The following is a 9,657-nucleotide window of genomic DNA, read 5'->3' as shown; positions in this document are numbered from 1 at the left end:
GGGGGGGGGGGGGGGGGGGGGGGGGGGGGGGGGGGGGGGGGGGGCGGTTTGTCTGCGAAGCCGCGCGACGATGCGCAACCGCCTCGCTAGGGGGTGGATCGCAGCGCCGGGGCCCCTGCTGGCTTGGCTGAGGGATGGTGGGCGGCAGGTGCCTCGGGCGCCCCTCAGTGGCCTTCGCTCAGGTCCCGAGTTGCCTGGGACAGCTTGACCCAAGCCGCTGCTTATCCATAAACACAGGATGCGGGGCTTGCTGACCCCGCTAGAGGCTGGAGGGTCCAGGAGGGGGCCAGCCCCAAAGCCTGGAGCTATGTTTTCAGCACACACCTGCATTTCGTAACAGGATGAAACAACTTGTCAGAAACCAGGTTCTCTCCCTCCAAACCAGGGGCGGTGCAGAATCCAAGGCATTCTGCCCTTCCCCATGTGCGGTGGCCCCCGTTCCTTCCGTGAGGGACCCTCCACCCCTGACCTTGGAGCCAGCTCCCCGGGCTCAGAGTGGAATGCGCTTTCTACCTGAGGGCTTGGCCGCCAGTGAGGTCCAAGCAGGACGTCCTCCCATAACCCTTCCTGCCTGCCCTGTCCCCTATGATGGCTCACCTGGGCACCTCAGATTTGACAAGGCAAATGCCCCCTCTGTTCCCCTCCCCAGCCCACCCTGCAGCCTCAGCACCGGGCAGCTCCATCTTCCAGCTGTCTGCTCCATCTTCAAAATACAAAGGAAGCCCAGCCCCTGCTCAGCAGGTCCAGCCACCACGGGGCTGTGGCAAAGACCTCTTGCCTGCATCCCCTCTACTTGCCCTGTCTGGCTCTCCTGGTGAGCCTCCGGCTCAGAGGGAAGGCCCAGTCCCCCCATGATTCAGGTCCCTCTCTTACCTCTGAGCTGCCCTCCTGGGGACCTATGAACTTGCACCCCCTCCACTTCCCAAGGTCCTTGTCCCATAGCTGATCTCTCAGCTCACAATTGTGACATCCGAGCTCCCCTCCCTCCTGGCTGTGCTCCTCCACGTCTTCTGACCTGCCATCCACTCAGTTTGACTGATGATTGTCCTGTCCGTGGGAACGTCTGTTCCATGAGTGAGAGGCTCCACAAGGCCCACAAGGCTCATGGCTGCATCCCCCTTCCTGAAATGGCACCTGGCATCCAGGAACACTCAGGGGAAATTGGTTGAGTGGATGGACATAGGGGTGGGTGGGCAGATGGATGCATCTTCCAATATCAGAACGTAGGTCAGGGTGCCAGGAGATTGGAGCTGGACGGAGCTGAGCTGGATGGCTTTATTCCTTGGGTTCTGTCCCCAGTTTTTTGCTGGTGGGAGGTGATTGTCAGTTGTGTAGTAGAGTCCACTGAAATCATGCCCAGCTGGGCGAACTGGCAGGGTGGCTGAGCACTGAACGTCTGGGTGACCTTATGGGAGGATGCTGCTGAGGGCTCCAGTCCTCCCTGGGTGTCCTTGGAGGACTGTCCAGATGAAAGGGCCTCTGCGATAGTGCAGGGATCCTTGGTAGAGGGAGGAGGGCCAGGCTCAAGCGGAGGGGGGCTGGAATGAGCTGGGCACAGCGTCCAACAATAGGAGGGTGTGACTGGCTGCTGGGGTGGCCTTGTGTGGAGGGCCATGAACGGTTGTGGGGTTGCTTCCAGCTCAACTGTGTCTCTGTTTCTCTCCCCAGCACCATTCTCAGCCTCCTGTCCCAGAGAGAGTGCCCCTCTCACTGTTGAGGTGGGACAAGATTGGGTTACCTCCAGCCCAGACACACTTCTCTGTTCTTTCCTCATGGTTCTTGAGTGAAGCCTTTAGGAGGAGTGTCTCTTTGAAGATGGTGTCCTTGCATTCCACAGGAAGGCCAAGTTCCCACCAGAACATCTGGTCACTCCAGCCTCTGGGGTTTTCATCAGGAGTTTGTCCTAAGAGCTCACGCCATTTCTCCTGCGAGGGGCTGCATCTGAGGCCCGGGAAGTGGTTCAAAGGGCAGGAGAGCTGCACATCGTCGTGTGGACTCATGGGTCCGGTCTGAACGTGGGTGCTGGTGAATGTCCCCCAGGCGCTGTGCTGCAGAGCTGGCCGGAAGATGCCCAGGGACGAGGAAAAGGGATGCCCAATGGAGAGTCCGAAGCAAGCCCCTGAAATGGTGCGAACTTACGGGGCTACGTGGCAGGATCTGTGGGCACTTGTAGGATGAGTGCCTGCACTTCTGAAAAGCTTTGGGCCAGATGCTGCCTCTTCCTGAGCCGCCCTTACACGCGGGAGTGCGCTTGGGGAAGTGGAGTGCCTTGCCTCCTGACACCCACCCCTGGCTGACCCACTTCCCCGTCAGTGCTGCCCCGTGGACAGGGGCCACGGGGCGGGCGGGCAGCCCCACGCCTCTCTGCCTCTGACTGAGATGTGGCTTCACGCAGAGCTGCAGGCCTGCCATCCGCACCCGGCAGAACTATGAACGGTGCCCCTCAGAGTCGTGCTGTGCGCAGCTCACACAACCGCGAGGCCACGTGCACCTGGGGGCCTGGGTGTGTGCGTGTGTGGTGGGCTGTCTGGGGACGCATCCTTGGGACCCGGCGTGTGTATGACTATCAGATGGTCGCCTGCCCCAGCCCCGCCATCAGGTGCTTCCTCCCCTCCGCACACCTCCCCAGTGGCCTGGGTCACCTGTAGGTTTGCCGGCACGTACGTTGTCTTAGTCTGCGTGGGCCACCAGAGCAGGTGCCACGAATGGGGGCTCACACAACAGAAGTCCATTTCCTCACAGTTGTGGCTGGAAGTCCAAGAGCAAGGTTCTGACTGAGTCCAGTTCTGGTGGCTTATGGGGGGGGGGGGCCGCTGTACCCTCAGTGGTCTGTCCTCAGAGCAAGGAGGAGGGGAGAGAGAGGGAGAGCTCTCTCATCCTCTTCTTATAGGGCCACCCCATTCGATCAGGCCCCACCCTTATGACCTCACTGAACCTTAATTACCTCCTAGAGATCCTATCTCCAAATACCACCACGGTGGGGGTTAGGACGTTAACTTAGGAATTCTGAGGGACACAAATTCAGCGCCTAGCACCCAGAGAAGGGCCATGACCATATGACATACTCAAAACAGTTAAAATAATGCAAGTAACCAGTCCAAAAAACCCCTGCACTCTACCTAAGCTGCTGTGAGCAACTGAACTTCAAAAGTAAGAAATCAGAAGTGAAAAATGTCACATCCGGTCCATCATCGTAACTTCTGGTTGTGAATTTCATTCATATGGTTTAGGAAAACATCTTATGCATAAAGAGACAAAGGTTTTGAGTCTTTTTGTGCTTTTGCTGACAACACAAGAGGTGGACGTTAAGTATTTAATGTGACTTTAACGCTGCACACACCTCCTCACCCCCACAAGCTTACTTTTATACCCCAAGGAATCACACACTAGCTCTTCCTGAAGAGGGGAAGGAAACCCGTGTTTTTACCCTCCAAGCCAGTGATTCTGCACGGTCCCCTCTTCATCTGTTTGCTGAACACCTACTGTGTTTCGGGTGCTGTTTAGACAGACGCAGCCCCTCTGGAAGCCAACCAAAATCATCATAATGGCATATTTATCATTTCTTATGTGATTGCTGCATTAAAATTGCATTTCTTACAAATGGGAGCAGCCACTCTTCTGTGGTTGGCCCGTTGGTCCCTTTGAGACTCCAGGTGAGCCTAGACCTGCGTAGCCTCAGGCCCAGCCCGCAGGTAAGGAGCGTCTGGGGACACTGTTGGCTGGGTCTCCTTCTCATTCCTGCGGGGGGCGCCCAGCACAGATGGCACACAGTGCCACCCAGGACCCCAACCCCACCAGGGTCCCATATTCTTGTCTCCCCAGCTGGAGACCCCCTCTGCACCCAGCAGCCCTGCTCCACATCCCACTCCACACCACCCTGCTTGGCTCTTAGGGACACCAGGGAACTTCTGTGATAGGGGCTCCTGGTAACCCACTGTGCTCCTGGAGGAGCCCCTCCCCCCAGCCACATCTGATCATGCCCTGGCCTCCCACCCACTCCCTCTGCCCACTGACCTCACACAGACCCTGGCCACATCCTGGTAGCCCTGGACACAGGTGACCCCCTTCGTGGGAGCCCCATCTCTGGGCCCTGCCTCTTCCTCTGCAGGGTCTCAGGCTCCCCCCTTCTTTCTGGAAGCAAGACCCCCATTCCAGGAGGGAGCCTTACCATGGGCTGTGCCCCCTGACATCCTTGCGCTGTCCCTCAGCTGTGACTTTCTCCTGAAGCTGCATCCCCACAAGCGGCCATGGAGCCCCGTGCCACCTGCAGCTGGAGGTCCAGTGCAGACCACTGGCCCCGAGCTCCTCTTGGAGGCCCTACAAAAACCCATCAGATGGGGTCACAGGCTCAGACCTCCCAGAGCCTGGTAAGTGGTCTGCTCCCGGGGGCCTGCCAGCTAGGCTGAGAAACTCACCCTGTTCGGGAATAAAACTGGAACCATCCCAAACACAAGGATTCACAACTGAACCCGAAATATGTAGGGAAGGTAACAGGGGCCCAGCAAGCTGAGCACATCAGGGAAGAAAGGCGGCTTTAATATTGGAAAAGCCACTCCTGTGGTCCCTCAGTTAACAGATTGAAGGAGAAAGCTCAATGATGTACCCACAGAGGCAGAAAGCCTTTGGTAAAATTGAAAATCCACTCAAGACAACACATACAAGAAGGAAAACTCCTAGCAAATTTAGAATGGAAGCAAATTTCCTTCAGCTGATCAATAGCATCTACAGATGTCCATAGGGAACACAGGTAAGGACAGGACAGGAGTACCCATGGGGGAGGGATGAACAAAGCCACCCTTCTGGGCATGTGGGATTGTGGCTTGCGTGCAGTACCCAGGGGACTTGGAGACAGAGTATTGGAATTAATGACAGGTCACCAAAGCTGCTGGCTTCAAAATCAATATTCTGAAATCAGCTCTATTTCTATACACTGCCACAAACTTTTCAGAAAACAAAAGTTCATTTAAAAACACTATTTACATAGCATCAAAAATTCAAAATACGTGGGGGAAAAAATCTAACAAAAGATATGCAAGATACAGGAGAATTCTCCAGTGAACACTGGAAAGATTTTAAATTATGAATTTAACTTCTCTATTAGATACATGATGATTCAGACTTTGTTTCCTTTTGTATCCATTTTGGTAAATTTTATTTTCAAGGGATTTGCCCATTTCAACTAAAATTTCATGTTTATCAATGTAAAGTTTGTTATGCCCTTTTTGTGTCCGTCAGACTCTGCTGTGATGTTTCTCTTTCTATTCCTCATGTTGGTTCACTCTTGTTTCTTCTCATTAGTGATCAGTGTTTCTGGAGGTCCACCAACTTCATTAGTCTTTTCACAAAACCCGATTTTGGTTTTGCTGATTTTCTCTATTGTATTTCTGTCTCTGATTCACACGCTTATTTATTCTTCCTTTCCTTCTTTGCTCATATTTTGATGTTGTTTCTCTGGCTTCTTGAACTGGAAGCTCCGGTCATTGACTTTCAGTGTTTCTCTTTTTTAAATTCATGAATTTTCCAAGAAGGTGTAAAGTCTCCTCTGACAACTACTTTGGTGCTTCCAGTGGTTTTAATATATTGGGTTTTCCTTCTTCACGTCAAAACATTCTCTGATTTCTATTGTGATTTCTTCTTTGACGTGGGTCACTCAGGAGCGTGTTGCTTCATTTCCAGACACTTCTGGATTGTTCCTGACCCCTGTCCCTGAGACCACAGAATTCCACCACGGAAGACGTCAGTCCTTTTACATCTGTTACAACTTGCTTTGTGATTTAGCATCTGGGCTATTATGGTAAATATTCCATGTGCTCTTGGTAAGAATGTGTGTTCTGCAGTTGTCGGGACTGGGGCTCCATGTTTGTCCATTTGGTCAAACTGGTTCGTTGTGTTGTTCAAATCTTATACGTTCATACTAATTTCAGTAGTAAAGAGACGCGTTAACATCATATTCTCTGCTGGTGGCTTTGTCATTCTAGGCTTGTTAGCTTTTGTTCTCTGTGATTTAAGCTATGTTAACAGGATTGGTCTGTCTTCAGGGTGAACTGGCTCGTTATCGTGTGGAATGTCCTTCTATCTCGAAGACTCTTGCCTAAAGTCCGCTCTGGTATTCATACGGCCACCCCGGTTTTCTTTTGGTTAATACATGCAAGGTGTATCGTTCCCCATTCTTTTGCCTTCAATCTATTCGTCTTTCTGTTTAAAGTGCAGTTTTTGTTTTCTCATCAGGCCTGATAGGGCTGGTCCTCGGCGTCCATTCTTAACTAGCGCCACACCAGCAACAGCCCCGCGACACGCAGGCCTGGGCCCCCCAGGAGGCCAGGTGCAAGGCCCTGCCAGGGACGCAGCTCCGGTGTGTTCATGCCTGCTCAGTCTGAGCTCAAAGGAAAACAAGCTCGCTCTGTCCCAATGTCCTCGAAAGTTTTCCTCTGCCTTTTGGGTGTTGTTAGTTTCTCCGTGTGTTCCTTTTGGATTCACTTCCCTTCAGCCAAGACTTACTGGGACTGAGGTGCTTGTCCTCCGCCTGCTCAGTCCACATGTGGGGAGGGGACCCCCGTCTGTAAGTGTCAGAAGATGAGTCGTGAGCCTGCAGATGCGGGGAGCTCCGGAGGGGGCCGTCACCATGTGGATCTCACCGTCCTTCCCGGGCTCCGGGCCTGCCCACCTCCCCGCACTACTTGGTTCCAAGTCATTGTTCATACAGAATCCAGCCGACAGTGTCCCTGGAGCTTCTCACACTCGAGTGATCATGCCGCTCTTCTCCTTGGGTTCCCTCTCAGGCCCAGTGGCCCCCTGGGGCTCTGTCCTGGCAGGACACAGAGCCTTTGGATCTGCCTCATCTGTGGACTTGCCCATTTTCTAGGACACTTGCTCCTGGCTCCCCTTCCGGTCCTGCAAGCCCACCCTCTGGGAGGGAGAATTCACCCCTAAAGACATGCAGCAGTCCTTCCAGCTAGAGCCCGAGGCTGAGAGCTGGCTGAGGACCTTGGAGCCCACCCCAGCAGAGCAGCTGGGGGCAGACTCGGGAGCAGGCGGCTGAGTGGGGAGCGCCCCACCCTCTCTGTGCACGGAGGCCCTCTGGTAGGATAAGGAAAACACATCCAGGGTTTTAGGGCTATGCGGGGCTGTGCTCTGAAGGCTGGCCTGTGCTCAGAGCGGGCACGCGGCGGGGCTGACTGCGATCTTTCTCTTGCTGCTGTTCGCCCACCTGAATTCTCACCCTTCGCTGCGGGAAGCAGGACCTGGGCCTGGTCACCATCAGGGCTGCCCTGTAAGACCTCTGCACTCTGGCTCTGTAGACATTACTGAAGAAGGAGGAAATGGATTATCAGGCCATTGCTTACCCCATCCTAGCTCAGATGTTCCCACCCTCCACTTTCCACTTGGACCAGAAGAGCCTGGAAGCCCCCAGGTATCTCTGGTCAGGAGCCTGATATGGGACCTCACCTGGCCCAGACCCCCGCCTGCCTTGGGCGAGATCTTGTTTACATCGACAAGCCTCAGTTTCCGCTAGGCAGCCACCCCCGCAGCACACAGAAGTGGGCAGGGCTCCAAGCCGGACCCGTCTGCACCCCGTGCCATGTACCACAGTGGGCCCCTGTCCCTGAAACTGGGACTAACCCCAGGGCAGGTGTGCCAACCTGTTCCCTGCTCCTCGGGCCTGCCAAATAGGGGCAGCACACAGCTAACATGTCAGCATGAGAAGTCTGCAGCGCTCCCACTGAGGCTGCTGGAGGTGGGCCAGGTTCCTGGGGGCCTGAAAGCCATGCCCTCCCTGCCCAGCCCAGAGCCCCACCTCACCTGGCGATCAATAGTATCAGGCCAGGCCCAGAGCAAACACACAGCCTGAAAGGCTGATGACAATAGCCGGACAGGGGTGAGTGGGGCAGCTGGGCTTTGTCTAAGGGCTGATACGGTGTGTGCTGAGGATTTAGGAGGCTCTCGGGGCCTCTGAGCCTGGGTGCTGCCCGCCGGGGAGAAGCACAATGCACATTGTGTTCCTGGAGAGACTGCCATTTATAGCCGAGCCAAGGGCTCTGGGTGCTCTTGGGACGAGCCCCTATTCACGGGGTTGGACATAGTTGTGTTAACTTATTCACTCCTGATAGCATTTCTTCTAAAAGGAATCCAGGGAGATTTCTACAAAGAATGGCAGTTTTGCTGATGGGAATAACTGTAGAACTCCTACTAGCATGCTCTGAAAACTGGCCATTAACATTTTCATGCATTTGTCCTTCGACTCACATTCTTAAGTGTAAGCAAAAGCTAAGGTCTGGTTGGCAAGCTCCAGATTTAGGAAGAACTGAAGGTCTCAAAGTGAGCTCAAGCACCCCAGAAGGCGCCGGGGGGACCCGGGGGGCCTGGAGACAGAGGAGCCAAGGTGGAGATGTGTCCTCGCGGTGGGGTGGGGATCATGAGCCTGCCCCCTTCTGCTGTTGGAAAACCTGCTAGAAAAGCTGGGAGGGGTGGGCGCCTGTGGGGAGGCAGGCCCTGGGCAGCAGGGCTGGACCCTGAGCTGCCTCTGTCCAGGGCTCAGGCGGGGGCTGGTGTGCAGAGGGGCACCCATGGCCCCACTCATGTCTCATTTCCACCTGATTTGCCTCCACCATGGACTGCCCAGAACAGTGACGGCAGACCCCGAGTCTGGTCAGCCAACAGCCCAGAGAGCTGTCCTCGGTGAGTGGGTGGGTAGGGTGGCTGGTTTGTCACCGCTGCCCCTGGAGACCTGTCACTGGCCCCAATGGGACCCGCCACATGGGAAGCATGTCACCAGTGTCATCTGCCCCCACTGTGGGGCCCTGTCCTTGGGGGCTTCACAGTAAGCCCAAGTCAGGGCCCCATGGGAACTCAGGTGGGGACTGAGGCTTCAGTGACCGGAGTCTAAGCTCAGAAACCCACTGATTATGAGCCTGCAGCCCCCCGCCCCTGCGACTTTGCCAGGCCTCAGAGCATCAGACCAAGCGGCCCTCTGGCTGGGTGACCCCAGGCCCTGTGGTCAGGGAGTTCTGTCCCTGGCCTCCCCACCAAGGGCTCTGACGACCTCGGGTGTTACCTCAACCCAAAGACAGCACAAGTGTGGGAACGGGGCTCCCCCAGAGAATGACCATGGGGTTTCCGCCCCCTGGGCCCAGCAGCCCTCACCTGACAGTGGAAAGTTTTCACAGAGAGGAATGTGTGCCGTGTGTGTGGTGGGGAAGGCACATTCCTGGGGAGAGCATTTACACAAATTAGCCTTTCAGATGGGAATGCTGCTCATGCAAGACCTGGCTGGCCCAGAACAGCTTCTGGGGTACTCGGTGTCCCGGGGCACGGAGTCAAGGTCCCAGCACACACGCCCGGCTCCTCCTGCCCCCAGAGAAGCTGGCCCTCCTTCATCAAAAGGGCAGAGGAGGACCAGCTCGCTCCCTCCTTTGAGGATGGTCGGGGGCTGCGCACGAGTGTCTGTACTCCTCTGCTTGGTGCTCCTGCCAGGCCTTTTAGGAAAAAGGGACTTGCTTTTATGCTCAGCTCAGCTCAGCTGGGCTCAGCGACAGAGAGAGCCCTGTGCCTGCTGCCCACATGTCTCTGGTCCAGTCCTTAACCCGGCCCACAGGTGGGGGCTGGGGCAGCGTGGGCGACTCGACGGCGCCCAGGCAGGAGGTGGCCCCCAGCCCTGGG

This window comes from Neomonachus schauinslandi, chromosome 7 (assembly GCF_002201575.2).
Source record: "Neomonachus schauinslandi chromosome 7, ASM220157v2, whole genome shotgun sequence".
Classification (NCBI taxonomy): Eukaryota; Metazoa; Chordata; class Mammalia; order Carnivora; family Phocidae; genus Neomonachus; species Neomonachus schauinslandi.
This window is presented reverse-complemented; position numbering follows the sequence as displayed.